Here is a 22,336-nt window from a genome sequence, read left to right on the forward strand (position 1 = left end):
AGTTCTCTGGACATATGCTTCCTGTTTCTCAGCTTTAAAGTTTTCTCTCAGATTTTTGGCTCTTGCTCAGGCTGGTAATGCAGATTCCCCCATTTTACTTCCAGTTACCCCCCAAAACAAGTCATCTCTTCATTCCCTGCTACAAACAAATCTCTTTTCCACTACAAACAAATCTCTTTTCCACTACAAACAAATCTCTTGTTCCTAGGTTAGACCTCCCCTGGACAGCACATATCTAAGCTTCTGCCCATGTTCAATGCCAAATACAAGAGCTGTTCAGCCAATGTCCAGGCCATGTCTTTCTGCCGCTATAAACCTTCACCAGGAAACTTTGATCCTTCTATTTTTGTTTTTCTTCTAAGTTAATGAGAGAGAAGCCCTGCATCACACTACTTAGTGCCTAATTTTATTCTTGGGAATCTACTCTGTACATTATAGATTGAGACTACAGCAATGCATTTGTCACAGCCCTTGCCCTTGAGAAATGAATGAAGAACTAGAAAAAACAAACAAGTTGTTTCTGTTTAGTCGCCAAGTCCTGTCCAACTCTTTCACAACCCCCTGGACTGTAGCCAGCAGGGCTCCTCTGTCCACGGAATTTTCCAGGAAAGAATACTAGAGTGGGTTGCCACTTCTTTCTCTAGGGGATCTTCCTGACCCAGGGACCAAACCGACATCTCCTGCACTGGCAGGCGGATTTTTACCACTGAGCCCCAGGGAAACCCATAGAAAGACCAGAAGGCAATGATCATACAAGATTGTAAGTGATGACAATGGGAATCAGAGAGTAGCCTGGGAAGTATACAGGTAATAGTTCTCTCTCCTGCCATGTCTGTTTGATTTCAAAGACACACCTTGGTCCTAGCTAGAGAAAAGAAGATGGTTTGTGCATGCGTGTATGCGTGCATGTGTGCGTGCGTGCGTGTGTGTGTGTTTTCCTCTCTTGCTGAGGGAATGAGAAGCATTCAGTTGATAGAGATACAAGAATTCAGACCAAATCAATGGTTAATTATGGCTTACTTATATGAAGGCTGTCTTACACACATTGGTATCCTGGAATAAAATAAAACATTATTTATAATTATACTAGTTCCAGGAAAAGTTTGAGATTACTAACCACAAAATACTAATTAACATCAGGATCATTAAAATAAAAATGGAGATGTAATATAGCCCAAGGGAAACTGTGATTATCTCAGATGAGCTAACGAAGGTTATTACAATGGTGTATTAATATTTCCCTAAGCTAGACAGTAACTAACACAAAAATATATGAAAATACACAATAGAGATCAAGAGATAGATAACATTGTCTGATAAAAGAAAGAGAATCAGTTAACTAGAATGGCTGAAATACTTGGTGAGATTTTTTTTTTTTAAATAACTATGCAATGGATTTACAGATTTTAATCAATCTCACTAAAATTTATTTAATGAACAGTTAGGATCGACACCAACGTATTCAATTCACACTTCTCCTGGCAGTAAACTTTCAACAGAACTTATTACCTGGATTCGATTCTCATACAAAGACAAATAAAATGTTCATACATAATATTTAAAAGGACAACTCTAGAATAAAGCATAATTTTGAAGTACCTATCTGTACTTGAATTCCCTAAGGAAAAAAGAAGCAAACAAACAAACAAAAGCACATGTCTCAAGCACTTGACTTTCTGTTGACTTTAAATGACAGAGTGTTAGAGCAAAAAGACAAACACAAAATCTGAACTGTGGGTGATTATTGAACCCGTTACTCGGCTTCGGCGTTACTCTGAATGCTGACAGATCTAGGAAGGCTTCTGGCAAAAGCCACACGGCTGTTCTCTAAAGAGTCCGTTCTCCACAGAATGACTGGGAAACAGGCCTTGTCTCCTGGTGTACAGAGACATATCCTGCTCTAGCAGAAACTAGCAAATTTTTGTTAGGAAAATTACAGATCTTGACTTGTAGTCTTAGTTAGACCGTATAGCTTCCACCGGAAAAAGTGAGAAAGGACAGGCTAAAATATCCTCAGAGACACAATTTGCTCAATTTCCTGGCAAGGTATTTGGCTCTGGCCCCAGAGATATGAGTGTTGGCACGATTTAGGGACTTTGAAGAGCAGGCACCCCCAGTTAGTGACATCGGGCATAATGCACAGGATCTCATGTGTTGGCAGTATAAGAATTTCCTAGGGAGTTTGGTAAAGCAGATCACTGAGCCCCGTTCCCAGAGTTCCTACACTAATGGGTGAGATGTGAACCCCAAGAATGTCGCATGTCTCACAGGACATCAGTGAGGTACACGCCCAAGAGCTATCTCAATAGTGCAATCCTAGGATGCCTATGAAACAACACTGCTTTATAATGAGCTCACTCTTAGTGGGTAGCAGCAAAAGAGCTACAGAATTCCAATTAAAAATGCTCAAATAGCACTGCATAGTAGGATCTACTGAACACTGAGGAAACCTGGCCAAGATGATTATTTTCTATGGGGCATAAATCATCTTCAGTTCTCTGAGGTTTTTAATTAGCTAGCAGGCTCAGACAAACTTCTGGACATAACAACAACCGCGGCCAAAAAAATCATTTCTCAACTCCCTGCATGCACTGTGACATATAACCAGCCCTTCCAAACTCCCTGAGAAAGTGGTGAGGTCTATTTTGGGAGAGGTGAATATCAAAGGATAAAAGCAGAAGCTATTTTCCTCACCCTCATTATAATATGGTCTAATAATTAAGGCCACTGTACCTGCATTCAAAGAGACTAGAGTTCAAATATTTGCTTCAGCATTTACTGAATATGTTAACTTGGGCAAGTCTTTTTAAATTTCCCAAGGCTCTGTTTCCTTATCCGTAAGATATTGGTAATAACCACTTAACTCATAAAAATAAAACAAAATTGCATGTCTTTTAAAGAGAACTATAAGAAAGCCATAGACGGGGAGAAAATATTTGTACAAGACACATCTCAGGAAGGACTGGTATCCAAATATCAAAAGAACTCTTAAAACTGAAAAATAAGAAAATAAGCCAGCTGATTTACAAATGGGCCAGAGACCTTAACAAACATCTCACCAAAGATACTAAACAGATGGCAAATAAACATAGGAAAAGATGTTCCACACCATATGCCAAATGCAAACTGAAACAATGATGAGATGAGATACCACTATACACCTATTAGAAGGGTCAAAATCCAAAACACTGACAATACCAAGTGTTGTTAAGGATGCCAAGTAATAGGAACCATTTATTGCTGGACGGAATGCAAAATGGTATATCCACTGTGGAAAGCAGTTTGACGATTTCTAATGACACTTAAAAAATATTTACAGTGATTCAGCAGTTGCATTCCTTGGTATTTAACTGAAGGAACTGAAAGCTTAAGTCCCCACAAAATCCTGCACAGTAATGTTCATAGCAGCTTTAATCATAATTGGCCCAAACTTGGAAGCCAGATGCCCCTCAGCCGGTAAATGGGTAAACTGCAGCACATCCAGACAGTGAGTTATCAAGCCACAAAAAAGACATGGAGGAGATGCACACACGTGTATTACAAGAGAGAGAAGCCAAAGTAAAAGGCTACGTACAGTATGTTTCCAACTATATGACATACTGGAAATAGTAAAACTACGGACACGGCAAAAAAGATCAGTGGTTGTCAAGAGTTGAGGTGGGAGGAGAGACGAATTTGCAGAACACAGGATTTTTAGGGTACTGAACGTACTCTGTATGATACCATAATGATAGATACATGCCATTTATATATTTGTCCAAACTCATAGAATATACAAAACACCAAGAGTAAACTTTGGATGATTATGATGTATCAATGTAAGTACAGCAATTATAACAAAGGTGCAGCTCTGTTGGGGAATGCTAATAAGAGGGGAGGCTGTGTATGTGAGGGTAAGGGACTTATACTTTCCCTTCAGTTTTGCTGTGAAACTAAAACTACTCTAAAAATATCTTAATTAAAAACACAGATAATGTGTTAAAACACTCAGTATAGTGACTGAGACACTAAACTCAACATTCTTCTGTTCATTACTACTATTGTTGACAATCGGGTGAGCACAGAACATCAGTAAGTATAAAGACAAAGTGAAATAAAAATTGATCAACAATAAGAGTTAAGAAGGCAGAATAGAACTGGAAATGAATAATGTAATGGGTATATATCACAACATGGTTTGTAAAAACAAATATATTTGAATATATAAATATTCATCATGAGCAGATTGTGTAAATACATCAGCATTCATGAGGTGAAATAGCATATGATCATTAAAAATGATAATGTAGTTTTAATTTATTTATATGGAAAAATACTATGATGCATTGAGTGGGAAAAAAAAGAGTGTACAAAATAGAGGAAGAGACGCACACAAGAAGTCAGACAGAGAAGAATTATATCAGAATGTAGTTATATTCCTCAATGGTAACAGTATTATCACTGAACAACAGGATAATTAACATATTTTACATTATTATGTGAATATTTTTCCTTTACAATATAAATGTAAAAGTATATATAGTATATTCCATCATATATATATACATATGTGCATGTATTTTATGACTGTAATTCACTGTTTTTATTAGGATAAAACAATAAAACTACTTCTATTTTGGAAATTGATACATAAAACCTATTAATTCAGCTAATACAAGGATCTCTATAAAAAGACAGAGATCACAGTAGGGGAACAGTTCTTTAGAACAGGATATATGTAGACAGCCATGAGTTTTTTCTTTTCACTTTTTCAAAAAGGGGACAAGATTGTTTTCCATATGAAGCTGCATCTTCTACTATAAAACTGTGCTACTGAGTATGTTGTACCCCTAATACAATGGCTCTGCCTCTAGTCTCTCTCATTCTACTTTATATTCCATCCTCTCGTCTTCTCTCCCCAATTATCTCTTCCCACTGTCATAAGATTAATCACCTAAAAACACAAATCAGATGTCACATTTTTTGCCATATATGTATATTAATTTTATTTCTTTTGCATGTGTGTAAAGTTAATTTTTATTGATATGTATTTAATATATAACACTGTAACTTTAAGGTAAAGAACATGCTGATTTTCTACATTTATAAATTGTAAATGATTGCTACTGTAGCGATAGTTGGCATCTCTCTCATGTCACGTTATCCTCATTTCTTGTCTGTACTCCAGTACTCTTGCCTGGAAAATCCCATGAACGGAGGAGCCTGGCGGGCTGCAGTCCATGGGGTCGCACAGAGTCGGACACGACTGACGTGACTTAGCAGCAGCAGCAGCAGCAGTACAGTAATTAAGATCTAGTCTCCTAGAAAGTTTGATGATTATAATACTGTCTCTATTCACTGCGCTGTGCATTAGATCTCTAGGACTTCTTTACTACTAGTTGAAAGTTCATACCCTTAAGAAACATTCTCTTCCCTGTCCTCCAGCCCTTGATAACCACCATTCAACTCTGTTTTTTACAAGTTTGGCTTTTTTATATTCCAGATGAAAGTGATGCTATATAGTTTTTCTCTTTCTCTGTCTTATCTATCTTCCTTAGCATAACATCCTCAAGGTCCATCCACGTTGTCAAAAATGGCAAGGTTTCCTTCTTTCTCGTTGCTAAATGATATCCCATTGGGGGAAAAAAAATACACACACACACACATCTTCTTTACCCACTCATCTGCTGACAGATGTTAACTGTTCTAAGTGGTATCTTCCGCCAGGGCCATGTTTCTAAACATGATATGCAGGACAACCCATTCTCTGTCTTCAGAGTATTATTGTTCCCATCAGTTCAACTCAATGCATTATCTGAAATTCCATATTAAATTTCTCTTCCTCTCTAAAGACATTCTCAATTTCTCCACCCTGAACTGTTTTGTTTCTTTTGAGTTTTTATCACACTGCACGTGTGTGTACTCACATCATCTTTGTTAATGGCACCAGCAATAACCACATTAAAAACAATGGTACAAATAAAAATTAACATTAAGTGAGCACTTACTTATTTCCAGGGCTTCCTTTATAGCTCAGTTGGTAAAGAATCCACCTGGAAAGCAGGAGACCCCGGTTCAACTCCTGTGTCAGGAAGATTCCCTGGAAAAGGGAACAGCTATCCATTCCAGTATTCTGGCCTGGAGAATTCCATGGACTGTACAGTCCATGGGGTCGCAAAGAGTTGGACACAACTGAGTGACTTTCACTTTTGCTTTATGTAGTTCCAGCCCCAAGACGAGACCCTTCTATGCATCACTACTTCTCCAATTTCCATTAAAATATAAAATTTCAGGTATTTAAGGCATGAAGTATTTTTCTCCCTGGTACACAATTACGAAGTACAATACATAAGACTTAGCTATGGATTTTTCCTCGACCAATGTCTTGGTCTTTGACATCGAGACACTTGATTTGACATCACTGACACTTATCCTTGAATGCTCATTGGATTTACATGTGGAACTTTAAAAACTATGGGTGCTCAGGTACAACTTAGAATTAGAGAACCAGAATCTCTTGGAATAAGGCAAATATATATATACATATATATATATATACACATATATATGTATATATATATCTGTCTACCTATCTACAGAGAAAGTTAATGAAACCCCTTAATAGCTTTATTTGATTGATGAGAATTTTTAATCAGATGATTCATATCACCCACACTTCCCCTTTTGAGCTAACTCTATCATTTTATTCATCTATTTTTTACTATTATTATTATTATTATTAAGATTTTATTTTTTAGAGTGGTTTTACGTTCACCGCAAAGTTAATGGTAAGACACAGAGATTTACCATATACATCTGGAGATTACACATGCATAACCTCCTTCCTAATCAGTGTTCCCCTCTAGAGGGGTACATTTGTTACAACTGATGAATTTTCATGGACATATCATCCAAAGTCTAGACGTTACATTAGAGTTCACTCTTGGTATCATATATTCTATGGGTTTGGAAAAATGTATCATAAGATATATACCATATATACCATTACAATATATGAAATATGTCCACTGTCCTAAAAATGCTGTTTCACCTAGCCATCCCTTTCTTACCCCAAGAATATATATTTTAAAGGTTTATAATTCACTTTCACCCAGCCTGTTTGCGAGTCACCCTCACCATGCTATTCTGCTATACTTACCAAGATGTGATGTGATAGGTTGAATTATACTTTCCTTGAAAACAACTTAGAGTTCAAAACCACTGTTTTCTTATCTTTTTAACATATTTCCCACCCTGTACCTAATCTGTAGCACAAAGTAGGGTCACAGAAAAGCCTACTACATCAAACCATATATGCTTTCATAAAATAGTCTATTTCCCTGTGGACATCAGCAATGGAAGACATTATCAACGAAAGAATTCCATCGACTTTAGAGAGAATTCTTTTACCTTGAACACGACTTCTTACTATTGGTGAGACTACAGAACATTTTTTCTTCAGGAAAAAAAAATTGTTACAATTAAGTGAACTTTTCCTACTTGAGGAACTGGAACTACAAAGCGACTTTGAAGAAGTTGGTGCCATTTCTGAACTTGATGTTTAACAAGAGTTAAAAGCAGAACACAAACTGCTGGATTTATTGGGTTGCAACTTCATCCATTTTTTTCCCTGAGATCTTTCTTCCTTTATTATTGGGAAACTAAAGGTAAAAATAAATAAATAAATAAATAAATAAATAAATAAAACACTAAAACAAAAGCAATCTTGTCCAAAAGATTTTTATTGAAGCAATAATGTTTAAAAGGTATCCAAAAAGATACCAAGGGGAGGAAAATCTGCAAACTACAACAAAATAGCTAATTGCGGGGTTGCTAGTTTTACACTGCTTGGAATAATGGCACATTAAGGGGTGAAGAGCTTTAGGCTATCTAAAGGGTAAAATATACTAAAATGTTCTTTTATTTAAATAGGGTGATTTTTGCATTATCGGTACATTCTGAGAAGTTTTTTTATTACCTACATAATTCTCTAACTTGAAAACTGAAGGTATGTAAAAACAAGGACAATAAAGTAAGTGGGAAAAAGATGTAAACATTGAGAATAGTCATAAGCAGAATAAAACCACACCACTTTGGGCCTGTGCCATTCTCTAGCTGTGAACTCAGATAAGAAAATAATAGATTGATATCATATCACAGTAGTCCATTAGACTAAATTCTTATAGTTTTTCTTAAGTTTTGTGTAATTTAATATTGCTTTAAAAGCTGGGGCCAAAGACATTTTCCCTATAAGAAATGTCAAACACAGCTTATAAAAGAAAGGTGTTTTTGCTGTTGTTGCTACTTTCAACACTTTCTAAGAAACACAGGCAATGGCACCCCACTCCAGTACTCTTGCCTGGGAAACCCCATGGACGGAGGAGCCTGGTAGGCTACAGCCCATGGGGCTGTGAAGAGTCAGACACGACTGAGCGACTTCACTTTCACTTTTCACTTTCATGCACTGGAGAAGGAAATGGCAACCCACTCCAGTATTCTTGCCTGGAGAATCCCAGGGACGGCGGAGCCTGGTGGGCTGCCGTCTATGGGGTCGCACAGAGTCGGACACGACTAAAGCGACTTAGCAGCAGCAGCAGCAGCAGCAAGAAACACAAGAAAAGAGGGAATTAACAACTGTCCAGGTAGTTAGGGCCAAAAATCTGGAATCTGGATTTTGAAACCTTGGCTAAGGCTCCAAAATGATGGGCGTTCAGGGAAAGAAGACATTTAAAGCCTGGTTAAAATGGATCTATGCTCAACAGAGACAAATCTAACTGAGGGGGTCTCTCAACTAAAAGGAAAAGTGCAGGGGGAACACGGCATGACAAATGTAAGAATGCAGTGTGTCCAGTCATTATGGAGGCCACCAGGTATGATAAGAGAAAGGAGCACTAGCTTAAGATGTCTATGGTAATTTATAATGGAGGACTGGAAAGAAATTTGAGACCATATTTAATATCTTCTATGATTGACTATTCATGCTCAAAACATAGATAGTAAGTAGGAACTAAGACTGGAGCAGGGGGAAATAATTCAGCAATTACTGAGGCTTTGCTTAATCGGATTCATTTTTTAAAAAATGATCATGGGGGACTTCCTTGGTGGTTCAGTGGCTAAGATTCTGTGCTCTCAATGCAAAGGGCCCAGGTTCCATCCCTGGTTGGGGACCTAGACCTCCCATGCTCTAAGACCCAGCAAAGTCAAATAATAAATAAATTTAAAAAAATGATCATGGGATGTTTTGCTCAGTTAAAAATAAAATGACTTGTTAGAAATAGAACTTAAGTAGCATATGCATTAAGGATAAAATAGATTGGCTTAAAATTAAAAATTCAAAGGTAACAAATAGGAAAGAAAAGTTCAATTAAATAGAAGCAAAAAGGTATTAGATGCAGACTTCTAGTCAGATGGGATACTTCTAATTTTGATGACAGGCACAGAAAACATACTCAAGAGTAATGGGACACATAAGTTTGACAGCCATCTGGCAGAGGGTTTCCTTGTTAAAAAGAAGCATCTGCAAATCCTTGGCTTGACTTGCGGTCTATTGGAAAAAAGAATCTGAAATTTGTGGTCAGAATTTAAGGGTCTGGATTTGAACTCTAGCTCTTCAAACTAGAAGCTGTGATGGGAATGAATTACATCTACGAGAGGTAACTGTGTCATAGGTCTGATTTGCGTGCATGCTCAGTCCTGTCTGAGTCTTTGTGATTCCTCGGAATATAGCCCACCAGGCTCCTCTGTCCATGGGATTTCCCAGGCAAGAATACTGGAGTGGGTTGCCATTCCCTTCTGCAGGGGATCTGCCTGACCCAGGGATCGAACCCACATCTCCTGCACCATCAAGTGGATTCTTTAGCACTGAGACATCAGAGAAGACCCTAATTATTAGGGAGAGGCAACTTAAAACCAAAGTGAGATACCAATGTAAAAGTTTTCTACTCAAGGCTTCTTAAAGTCACTAATAAAGCAATGTATAGTGGATCTCTGAGCTGTGAATAAGGTATTGAAGACTCCTCAAGGTTTGCTTTCTCATGTAAAGCAAAAAAAAAAAAAAAAATACAGAAGCAAAACTGTTTTTTTCCTCTATGACTTGGTTGTGTCTGCATGAACTGAACTGAATCCCTGGCTAGATCTGTTCTCCCTTTAATGTGACAGAGCCTGTGTTACGTATAAAGTTTAAGATGAGCCTTACACATCTTACTCAGCACTAGATATATTACAACTTCCAAGTCACCAAGAGGAGACAAGGAGAAGGCAAGTTACATGGTGTCTGCAGGGAAGAAGAGTTCAACCAACTCTTGTTAAATTCAAACAAGTCACCTCAGCTTAACAAGTTAGTAGATAAAATCGATCATGTTTCCTGAGGGACAGGAGGTTTCTTCAACTCCAGTGGCTATTTTGAATTTAAAATACAGAGTAGAAAAGAGAACCAGTGGTTAATCTCTGTAATCTACAAGAGGCAATCGTGAAGAAAACCAATACATAGGCAAGCTGGGATTGTCCACATAGAAAACCCAGATTTAGTCTTCTACTATATCTCAGATATATTAGAGTCACTTCCGTGAATTAAGTTTGTTTGTTGAAACAAACAAAGATAATTAGGAGGAGGGAAATTAAATATGGCAGGTGCTTCCACTTGCTTATGCCCTGTGGTGAATGATTCCTGTGAGTAGCCACGGGGCTAGGGGTGAGAAAGCCATGACTCTGGGATTCCCTCCACACACTTCAGATACTGACTTTCTCTGACCATAGTGAGCTGTATTAAGTTAGATTCTAGTGTATCAAGGTATTTTTTAGCTATCATCCCTGAAACAAACCAAACACAGTTAATTGGTATTCCACTGGATAATAGGTATGTGTTTTAATGTTAAGGAAAAAAAAAAAAAAAAACTGTGTTAGACAACTGAAAGATGGGTCCATCTGAAACTTTTCTCCTTCTGTATAGAATTCTCAAGGATAATTTTGGCAGTATACAATTCCTGCCTCATGGGCTGACTCCCGACCTAGCCATTTAACTCGGCTTATCTGCCTGTACAAACCCAAAGGCTTAGAGGAGAGGAATCAGAGCTGGGGCTGTGGTGTGCTCATGGGCTAAGCACTGAGATATTCTTATTACACAGCTAATGTGTAGCTAGTGATCTACATGGATGGGATGTATTTAAGGCAGAGCAGGACCACTTGACCATTTAAATTCAAAGTGCAGAAAAGAAGGAAAAGTTTGGTAATACAATGTAAAATAAATGATATATAATAAGTCAGGAAGACAATGGCAGGAATGAGGTCCTGATGAAGACTAAAAAGGTTTCCAAATCAATTTTTATCTTCGTCTTTGCCCAATACATTAGAGGTGTTGCCTTGGGTAATTTCAATTAACTAGTAAATGTTCTTAGACGTTCTGTCTAGGCTTTCTGATGCCGCAATATGACTTTGGTTTCAATAAAACACAGAGAAATTATTCTCTAAGAAATCCTGCTTTCACATTAGCTGCAAAATACACTTACACAAAATGTTAAATTCCTTAAAGAGACATCTGCTAATAAGGAAGGCAATTAATCAACACACCTGAGCAAAAGCAAGAAAGAAATTAAGCTAAAAAGCAAACTAACATTTAACACAAGACTGTATATTTTGAACAAGTTGTAAAAGGAATTATTTCTGAGAGGAAAGGACATAACTATTAGAGTGAACATTTTTATTTTAAAGTTATTTTAAAAGCTTCTTCATTTGTGACAGAATTTAATCAAACTTGGGAACTTAACTAATAACGAATTATAGGTAATGATAAGAAAGCGCCACCTTTGAGTCCCAAGAGCACGAACACAAGCGGTTTAATAAGCAGTAGGATTACCAACACATTATATGACCACATTCTCAAAATGTAAAAACAAAAACATTATTTCTCTTTTTTTCTTTCCTTCTTTCTCTCCTTCCCTCCTTTTCTCTTTTCTTTCTCCTTCAACTAATAATCACACACTATTAATGGGATACCCAGAGAAATCAGACATTGGTCTTTGTCATTATAAATAGAGTGGCTAATTAAATACCAAGATGACAAACATAATTACTATATTTTCAAACAGCTCATATTCAGGTCGTATAATAAAACCAGTACCTAAGATAAATAGAAAAGGTACCCAGTATTTAAGAACAACAGAAAACATGTCCTGGTTGTTCAGAAGGAATAGATGTTATTTCCACCTTGATATTTCAACTTCCAAGAGCCCTAAATGCTGTGCAGTTGGGGGGCCTATGTAAATAACCAGAAGCCAAAGCTGCATCAATGGTCTTAAAACAAGCAAACAAACAAAAAGCAGCACTGAGAACAGAAGAAGGGAATTCTAGCTTCAGAATCCCTAGTCTTTCCAACATGGACTCCTCAGGACTTGAAGAATTGGTTGAATCCTCACTTGCAGAGATTAGAAATTAAGAAGGAAGAGAATCGAATGAGCAAAGAGAAGGCTCTGGAAAACGTTGGGGTCTGTATGGAGAAGAATGACAAGTTCACACTCACTTTAACTTTGATTTCGTTGAATAATGCTAGGTAAGAAATTCGGGATAAGAATAAACAAAGCTTGATCACAAGATTAGCTTCTATGTTTCTTCAGCCAATACTGAGTCACAGAACTTTGAGTGACATGAATAAAGATGATTCACCAAGTCACGAATGCAAAATGGAAAAATTGGTTGAGCTGATTGGCTATTAGTTGAGGTAAGGACACGAGTAAACATAGACAGTGTGAAGACAGAAGGATGGAGTGTGGCCAAGATATAATCAACTCAAAGTTTTGGCCAGTAAAACAGTTCAAAGAAACAAGGAAGTGACATAGGTGGAAAAATAACTGCAAAGTTTTCAGTCTGAGTACTTGGGAAGGTTATTTTTAACTATCTTATTTTTCTAGAAGTCATTAAAATCACTTAATATTTAATAACTCTTTAAAAGAAGAGTTTGGTTTTGCAGATAAATTTAGCTTGGTTTTACAGATAAATTTAGCAGGTCAATTCCATTTGTTTTCTTCTTTGAAAGAAAAAGATGAAAGGATGAGCTTGTAAAATTGCAACATGAAGTGTCACATTTTGTACATTTATTTGATTTTTTAAATCTAATCTACAAATGCAAATCCATTTTTCTAAGTGTTCCATGTCACAGGATATCATCTTAGTCAAGCCAAAATCAAAATCTGAAAACATATAGAAAAGATTATAACTAATAATGCAAGCATAACATTTCAAATGCATGTATTAATATATGAATGACTAAATGATAGAGTAGGTAGATAGATGGATGGATAGATGGATAGATGAAAAGAGATATCAACAAAGACTGGCCAACAATGAAGATATCACTTCTACTTTTAATGATTTTGTGTTGACTTCTTAAGAGGGAATTTGCCGTATGGCTCAGGAAACTCAAACAGGGGCTCTGTATCAATGTAGAGGAATTTTGTTTTACTTTTGGTGATATTTACTGATAAAATTTCAAGTTGATTTACATAGTTATCCATTATTAAGTTGTTTTCATATTTTTTCCTGAACACTGCATGAAGCGCTAAACTAAGAAATTATATGGTCTTTCCTGGTGGCTCAGCGGTAAAGAATCTGGCTGCCAATGCAGGAGATGTGGATTCAATTCCTGGGTCAGGAAGATCCCCGGAGAAGGAAATGGCAACCCACTCTAGTATTCTTGCCTGGGAAATTCATAGACAGAGGAGCCTGGTAGGCTACAGTCCATGGGGTCTCAGAAGAGTCAGATACAACTTAGCTACTAAACAACAGCAAGAAGTGATAGAATCATCTCTTCCATGTTACAAGCAAAGCCCAATAATATTTGTTTCACTGAGACACTAAACAGTATCAATGAATCTTAAAAAATAAATTAAAAAATTCCTAATGATTATAGAATCCTGGCAATCTTTGAACACTGGGCTAACGATAGATGTAGGACTATGATATTTGCATAGAATAGGACTGCTGAGAGCAGCTGCTGGCTGCATTGTAGAGCTGTATCTAGCTGAATACAGGAAAGTTATCATTTTCATTCAAGTTCTCAAGAGTTTAAATATATGGTCCAAAAGCAAAACTGAAAACATCAATTAAGAACCAAGTTTAACACACACTTTTCCTGGTTCCTTCCCAGGCCTTTCCTTTTCCAATCTCTTCAGTGGAATTTAGTCCCTGATCTTTCCCCTTAATCAAAGGAGTGGATCATTTACATTCTTAACACTATGCTGGGACATTTCATATATAATATATCACTGTTTTTCTTCATGAATCTATATGTTAGATATTATTCACATCCTCATTTTACTGAAAAAAGTTGTGGCTTAGAGTACACAGCAAAATTGGCTGACTGCCTGCCAAAATTTCAAATGCCTCTTTACACAGGCTAGAGTTGTCCAGATGGCATCTAGCCAGTCAACAATTATATTTGCATCCATGTATGACCATGTGACAAGTTTTCACCCACTGAAGGTAAACATAAAACTTTTAAGGAGCAAGCAGATCTCCTCCTTTACCCCATTCCTTATGTGCTAGCTGGACACAGCAATCTCTTAGAAGACTGCACAACTACAGACAAAAGGAATGAAGACTAAGGAGTAGTTACCCAGGACTCCCATATTGGACAACAGCTAGAAATTTTATTATATACAGAGACTTCAGGATTTGTTTGATATAAAAGCCAATGCCCTAACTAATATAGGGCTTCAGTATAATTTCCAAGGTCAAAGAGCAAGTAAAGATGAGAGCTGGGATTGAAACATAATATATCTGATTATAAAACATTAAATTTTAAGCACATTGCTGGCAAATAGTTCTCCCTAAATCACTGTGTTATCAGTCCCACCCTTAATATTGGTAGTGGTTTCTCATTATTTATAGAATAAATGTATGACTCAACTCTCTGATTTGACCTGAGCCAACTTTTCAAAATCATTGGCTACTTGCCACTTCTCATCCTGCATTCAAATAAATCTACACTATTCAACATCTTTAAACACTGCGTTTTTTTATCACTAAGATTTTCAAGTGATTTCTGTTTCTTGGAAAGACTTCTTCCCCACTCCTAACCTTAGCCTTATTTAGATCCTAGTCACCCTTCAAAATGGAGATTAAATGTGACTTTCTCAATGCTGCTTTCTACCTGCCTCAGCAGAAATAGTTTTCTTACTCTGGTCATTCAATAGACATTCAACAGTTCAACCATGAAAGACTGTGTGTGTGTGTGTGTATATATATATATATATATATCTTTTTTTTTTTTTTTTTTTTACTAGTCAAGTGAAGCAGTGGGAGTGGAGAAGGAACAAAGAAATCTGTAACTGGCTGTGATCAATTAATTGTAAACACCACTGCACTTGGACCAGCCTGTATATTATTTACAATGGTTGCAGCAGGAAACAAAAGAGAAGACCATTCTTAGTTATGAGTTTACATTTTACAGGGGAGCGACATCAAAGACAAAATAAACCATGACTTGGTATCAATTGGCATAAAGAAGAGTGTAGGTTTCTAAGTCAACTGATTAAAAGGAGGCCTGTCTCAGTCTGGAGTAAGAAATCAGACTTCCATGGGGTCATGAAATGTGAGCCAAGCTGTGAAGCATGGGCAGAATTTACTTGGCAAATATATAATCGATGATGCTGGGGGAACTGGGGAAAAATATCTAGGCAGAGAGAATAAGACATATTTAATCATCCTGCAGTCTAAAGCAGCACGGCACATCTGAGGAATGCAAAAGGCCAGTGTGATAAGGACACAAATAAGCAACACAGGAACACGTGACACTGTGCTAAGCCAGGTGGCAGTCAGATCACTAAAGGGCCTTGCAAACATGAAGATTTTATCTTCATCCAGTGAGGACTGGCAAATCACCGGACAAGTTTAGGAAAGAATGATGTATGCAACGTGTTGTATAAGGCTGTTACGGGTGCCACATGGATCAGCGAGACTAAGTAAGGAGGTGGAGAAAGTAGCTGGTAAGCTTTTGCTGTGGTCCCCTGTAATGATCTCAGACATTACATTGATCTGGACCAGGGTAGTGCAGCAGAAATGGACAGAAGTGGTTGAATCTAAGAAGACTGTAAGTAGCAAAGGCAAGAGTGATAACTTGATGATTAATTTGAATGTAGTTAGTTATATTCACCAGTGACTTAGTAACACTTCTGGGTGAAACAACAATTGAAGACAGGAGCTCAGAAGCCAAACTAACAGCCAGTGTTCACATATTGGCTCTGTCACTTGCTAGCTCTGTGATCTTGGACAAGTGATGATACCCCAGTAGCTTCACCTAGAAGATAGGGAAAATAGTACTCACCTTAAAGACTGTTTAGGATACATATCTTCCATATGAACTATATGTACATATATATATTTATATGCATGTATTTGTTATTATTTTTACTATGATACTGTAGATATGTATATATTTATCCTCCCCTGGTAAAATGCTTATTTTCTTAAGGATGAGACTGCCATAGAAATATTATCTGAATTTAACAGAGAATCAATAGAGATACATTAAAAACCTATAGTTTATTATATACATAATTTTTCTAAAATTTAGTCTAATGGTACCACTGGGTTTAATCCTTCAAAGGAAGTTTCTATTTTCCCAGATAACTCAAAATTCTTACTATCATGCCACCAAATACCCAGAATGTGTTCTTTCCAAAACTATAACATTAGAAATTAAGTTTATTGCTATGGATACAATGCCCAATGATGTCACATTGTGATAAATATGTAACATTGTACTATATAATGGGGGGGTAGAAGACTATATTATGATTATCATGGTGGTCTGGGGACTGTGAGCTGCAGAAGCTGTGAGCATTGTTTTGAAAGTTTCTAATGGAAGAAATAGATTGGTTCAGTTCTGGAAAAAATAAGCAAAGATTATTGAAATTACTGTTCTATGAATTAAAGCCACAGTGTCACAGAAATATGACTGGAAAATCACCAAGTTCATTTCCTTATCTCTAGAAGAAGTACAGGTAATGTATAAATGACAGACAACTGTGAATCCAGTGATTTCATTTCAGAATTTTAAGTGCCTACCTCATCACTTTGCTAATCCTACCCCCTCCGATTTAGCTCTCAATTTTGTTACTTAAAAAAAAAAAAAAAAAAAGTGGAGTTTTACCATTCCAAACCCCAGAGGGTATCCTATATATATATATATATTATATATTATATTATATATATATTATATATAATATATTATATTATACATATATTAGATATAATATATTATATTATATATATTATATACAATATATATATATGTGTTTAACAGCTCATGTCTTACTGACACTGTATTATTTTGAAAACTGTGTGCTAAAACAATGTATGTGGAAATGGAACAGACACAATTTCAAGTACCAGCATGGAAGTCCTTTTTCCACATAAGTGCTGAAAGATACATATTTCTAGTAAGAATATACTCTAAACCCACTGCTGCAGCGGGAGTGAGTGCGTAGGAGACACTGAATACTTTTTCCACTTCGTTGCTGATGGACTGTTTCTGAGGGGAAGCTGCACAGAGAAGCTTTAAACGGTGAAGCTTTCCTGACGGCACATGACCCTCACTCGGCAACATATGATGCACTTGGCACTGACTTGATGCTGGTTTTTAAGGAGGAGGTGCTGTTTCCACTTCCTAAATCAGAGTTCTCAGTAAGTCAGGCTGCTGTCACTCAGGGACCACATGACAAGGACCAAACAGCTGAGCCTGGCATGCAGGTCTCCTCCTCCCTTCTGTTTATTTACCACATACCCTCTAACACCTCTGAGGTGAGGACCTTGTGTTCTTAGGGAGGATGATACAGTGGGGGATAGACAAACACATCACTGCATAAGTAACAACATTGTAAGCGCAATGTGTTCTAGAATTAGAACTCCATGGTGTATGACACCTATTGGTAAGGGGTGAATTCAGTTCAGTCGCTCAGTCATGTCCAACTCTATGCGACCCCATGAATTGCAGCATGCCAGGCTTCCCTGTCCATTACCAACTCCTGGAGTCTACCCAAACCCCTGTCGATCGAGTCAGTGATGCCATCCAGCCATCTCATCCTCTGTCGTCCCCTTCTCCTCCTGCCCCCAATCCTTCCCAGCATCAGGGTCTGTTCCAATGAGTCAACCCTTCGCATGAGGTGGCCAAAGTATTGGAGTTTCAGCTTCAACATCAGTCCTTCCAATGAACACTCCTTTAGGATGGATTGACTGGATCTCCTTGCAGTCCAAGGGACTCTCAAGAGTTTTCTCCAACACCACAGTTCAAAAGCATCAATTCTGTGGCACTCAGCTTTCTTCACTGTCCAACTCTCACACCCATACATGACCACTGGAAAAACCATAGCCTTGACTAGACGGACTTTTGTTGGCAAAGTAATGTCTCTGCTTTTAAATATGCTATCCAGGTTGGCCATAACCTTCCTTCCAAGGAGTAAGCGTCTTTTCATTTTGTGGCTGCAATCACCATCTGCAGTGATTTTGGAGCCCCCCAAAATAAAGTCTGACATTGTTTCCACATCTATCTGCCATGAAGTGATGGGACCAGATGCCATGATCTTAGTTTTCTGAATGTTGAGTTTTAAGCCAACTTTTTCGCTCTCCTCTTTCACTTTCATTAAGAGGCTCTTTAGTTCTTTGCTTTCTGCCATAAGGGTGATGTCATCTGCATACCTGAGGTTATTGATATTTCTCCCAGCAATCTTTATTCCAGCTTGTGCTTCCTCCAGCCCAGCATTTCTCATGATGTACTCTGCATATAAGTTAAATAAGCAGGGTGACAATATACAGCCTTGACATACTCCTTTTCCTATTTGGACCCAGTCTGTGGTTCCATGTCAAGTTCTAACTGTTCCTTCCTGACCTGCATACAAATTTCTCAAGAGACAGGTCAGATTGTGTGGTATTCCCATCTCTTTCAGAATTTTCCACAGTTTATTGTGATCCACACAGTGGTGCCCTGCTGATAAGGATCTGTTGGAGTCCTAACCCACAGTTCCCCAAAATGTGACCTTATTTAGAGACAAGCTCTTTATAGAGGTGTTGCTGCTGTTGTTCTTCAGAAACTAAGTCATGTGTGACTCTCTGTGACCCCATGGACTGCAGCGCACCAGGCTTCCCTGTCCTCCACTATCTCCCCGAGTTTGCTCAGATTCATGCCCATTGAGTTGGTGATGCCATCCAACCATCTCATTCTCTGCTGCCCCCTTCTTCTTTTGCCTTCAATCTTTCCCAACACCAGGGTATTTTCCAATGAGTCAGTTCTTAAAGAGGTAATCAAGTTAAAATAAGGTCATGAAGGTGGGCCCTAGTCCAATAAGACCGGTGTCCTTATGAAAAAGAGAAACTGGGGCACAGGCGCATGTACACACGTTCCAGGGGAGACAAGGTGGAGAGAGGCAGGCAGAAGCCACGCATCTCTGAGTCAGAGAGAGGGGCCTGAATCAGGCTCTTCCCTCACAGCCCTCAGAAGGAATCAATCCTGCCAACACCTTGATTTTGGACTTCCAGTCTTCAGAACACTGAGACGATCCACATCTGTTGTTTAAGCTTCCCAGTCTATGGTACTGCGTTATGGCATAACGCAGGTCTGGCCCCCAAAGGTAGGAAACAGAAAACAATTACCCCAGGGGCAGGGAACAGAATTAAACTAAATTGGCTGAGCTCTGGAAAAATAAGCAAAGATTACTGAAATTACTGTTGCATGAATTAAAGTCACAGTGTCACATAAATATGACTGGAAAATCACCAAGTTCATTTCCCTAACCCACTCCAGTATTCTTGACTGAAGAATCCCAGGGACAGAGTAGCCTGGTGGGCTGCCGTCTATGGGGTCGCACCGAGTCGGACATGACTGAAGCGACTTAGCAGCAGAAGAACTACAGGTAATGTATAAATGGCAGAGGACTGTAAATCCAGTGATTTCATTTCAGAATTTTAAGTGCTTACCTCATCACTTTGCTAATCCCACCCACTCCCAGAAGGATGGGAATATTTCAGCACATATAAGACTCTGAAGGACAGTCAACCCTTTTGGAGTTTAAGGACCAGGAGAAAATGAAAGGAAAAAAGATGTGGGAAATGGGTGCTGAAGCCAGATCATGATAGGCTATGTAGGACTCATTAAGGATTCTCTTTGGAGCTCTATCTTTTTCTTGAATTTTCTCTCAGTCTATAAAACAGACCACCCTTAACCTTCTCTACTAAGCAGAAGCAGTCAAATTTCCATACCGCTTCCCTGAAGTGGGCATGTTTTCTGTATGCTGCTAACTTGCTTCAGCTGTGTATGACTCTTTGTGACCCCATGGACTGTAGCCTGCCAGGCTCCTCCTGGAGTCCATGGGGTTGTCTAGGCAAGAATACTAAAGTGAGTTGCCATTTCCTCCTCCAAGGGCTCTTCCTGACCTAGGGGTCGAACCTGAGTCTCCTGCAGCTCCTGCATTGCAGGTGGATTCCTTGGCATTTTCCATATGCTCAGTCCCATTTGTATAATCCTGCTTCATGGGATGACAGGTCCAGGCTGGTTACAGTGTCACTTCCCCAGCTTCCTTCACATCTAATGTCTACGTATATGACAAGGATCCACCAATTAGGTTCAACTCTGTGACAATTTGTCTCAAATAAAGCAAGGTCTGGGGAAGAAACCTCCACCCAGAATCCAAGAGTGAGGAAACCGATCTGGCATCCGGCACTCAGGGACGCTAGCAGTTTCAAGAAGCGATCTCCACACTGGCAAAACCACCACTGCCGGGAAGCGGTGCCCCTGGCAGTTCTGAAACTGCAGCTGTGACCTTTACTCAGCTCTCGTTGGTCAGTTAGTCATCAGACCGCTTGCCTGGTGTGGTTGGTGCATCACTCCTAGAAAGCTGGCTTCCAAGGTGATTCCCCATGAACCACCTGCTATCTACTTAATGATCCTTCTATCAAAAACAGCTACAATCTGCTTTTTATAATCAAGAACCTTAATAACTGACTTGCTTTCCTAGTTGCCCCAGGGTGGAGAGGACAGACCTCCATCATGCCTGCATAGGTTCTAATGTCATTGGTTCTCAGAGCTTGGTCCGCAGATCAGAAACATCCAGGAAGCAGTTAGACACAGAAATTCTCAGGCACTACCCTGAACCAACTGAATCAGAAACTCTAGCGGTGGGGCCCTGAAATATTTGCTTTAACAAGTTGTTTAGGTGATTCTGATAGAAACTAAAAGTCACAAAACATTGTCCTTTATACCCCCTCATTTTAAATACTTTTTCAGTTCAGTTCAGTTCAGTCGCTCAGTCGTGTCCGACTCTTTGCGACCCCATGAATTGCAGCACGCCAGGCCTCCCTGTCCATCACCAACTCCCGGAGTCTACCCAAACCCGTGTCCATCGAGTCGGTGATGCCATCCAACCATCTCATCCTCTGTCGTCCCCCTCTCCTCCTGCCCCTAATCCTACCCAGCATTAGGGTCTTTTCCAATGAGTCAACCCTTTGCATGAGGTGGCCAAAGTATTGGAGTTTCAGCTTCAACATCAGTTCTTCCAATGAACACCCAGGATTGATCTCCTTTAGGATAGACTGATTGGATCTCCTTGCAGTCCTTGCAGTCCAAGGGACTCTCAAGAGTCTTCTCCAACACCACAGTTCAAAAGCATCAATTCTGTGGTGCTCAGCTTTCTTCACCGTCCAACTCTCACATCCATACATGACCACTGGAAAAACCATAGCCTTGACTAGATGGACTTTTGTTGGCAAAGTAATGTCTCTGCTTTTAAATATGCTATCTAGGTTGGCCATAACCTTCTGTCTTCCTTCCTATCAGACTCCAAGCTTCCTGGGGAAACCCCCGTCTTATATTTATATCTTCAGTGTTTAGATTCAACTGCTACAATTGTTTAATGATTGGCAAAGAAACATTTCTCTTATTTTTTGTGTCAAAATGAGCAAATCACTGCCTCAGGAATCCTGTCTACCATGTTTGTGTCATAAGGGGATGAATGACAATAGGCCCTTATCCTAAGAACAACGTACAAAACAACAGTACATGGATTGAATACATTATGCAAGACAAAACTAATGTATAGTTTTACCTGAGATTCTACTTATGTTCATTGCTATCTGCTACTGCCTCATTACCTTTCAAAGCTCAGATAACGTAACTGTTTACCTCTTACTCAAGGATATATTTTAGAGTTCTTCACACTACCTCATACCCAATTTTCTTTTTTTAATTTAGTTGGTCTAGAAGTTTAAGGACTAGATTTAAGTGAATACTGTTTATACCAAGCAACCCCAAGATGGAACCACCTAGTTGAAGCTGGGAGTTCCTCATAACAGGAAGGTATTAGGTAGGCAAGGAGTT

General features: G+C 38.5%; 1 protein-coding gene across 8 annotated transcripts in view; it reads right to left on the reverse strand.

Moving 5' to 3' along the window:
• The window catches only part of GRM7 (glutamate metabotropic receptor 7), an 896,695-nt gene that overhangs the window by 569,805 nt on the left and 304,554 nt on the right, over positions 1–22,336 (reverse strand). The gene's annotated exons all lie outside the window — the stretch shown is intronic.

The sequence above is a fragment of the Giraffa tippelskirchi genome, chromosome 9 (genome assembly GCF_054371585.1).
Source record: "Giraffa tippelskirchi isolate mGirTip1 chromosome 9, T2T-mGirTip1v1.2.pri, whole genome shotgun sequence".
NCBI classification, from domain to species: Eukaryota; Metazoa; Chordata; class Mammalia; order Artiodactyla; family Giraffidae; genus Giraffa; species Giraffa tippelskirchi.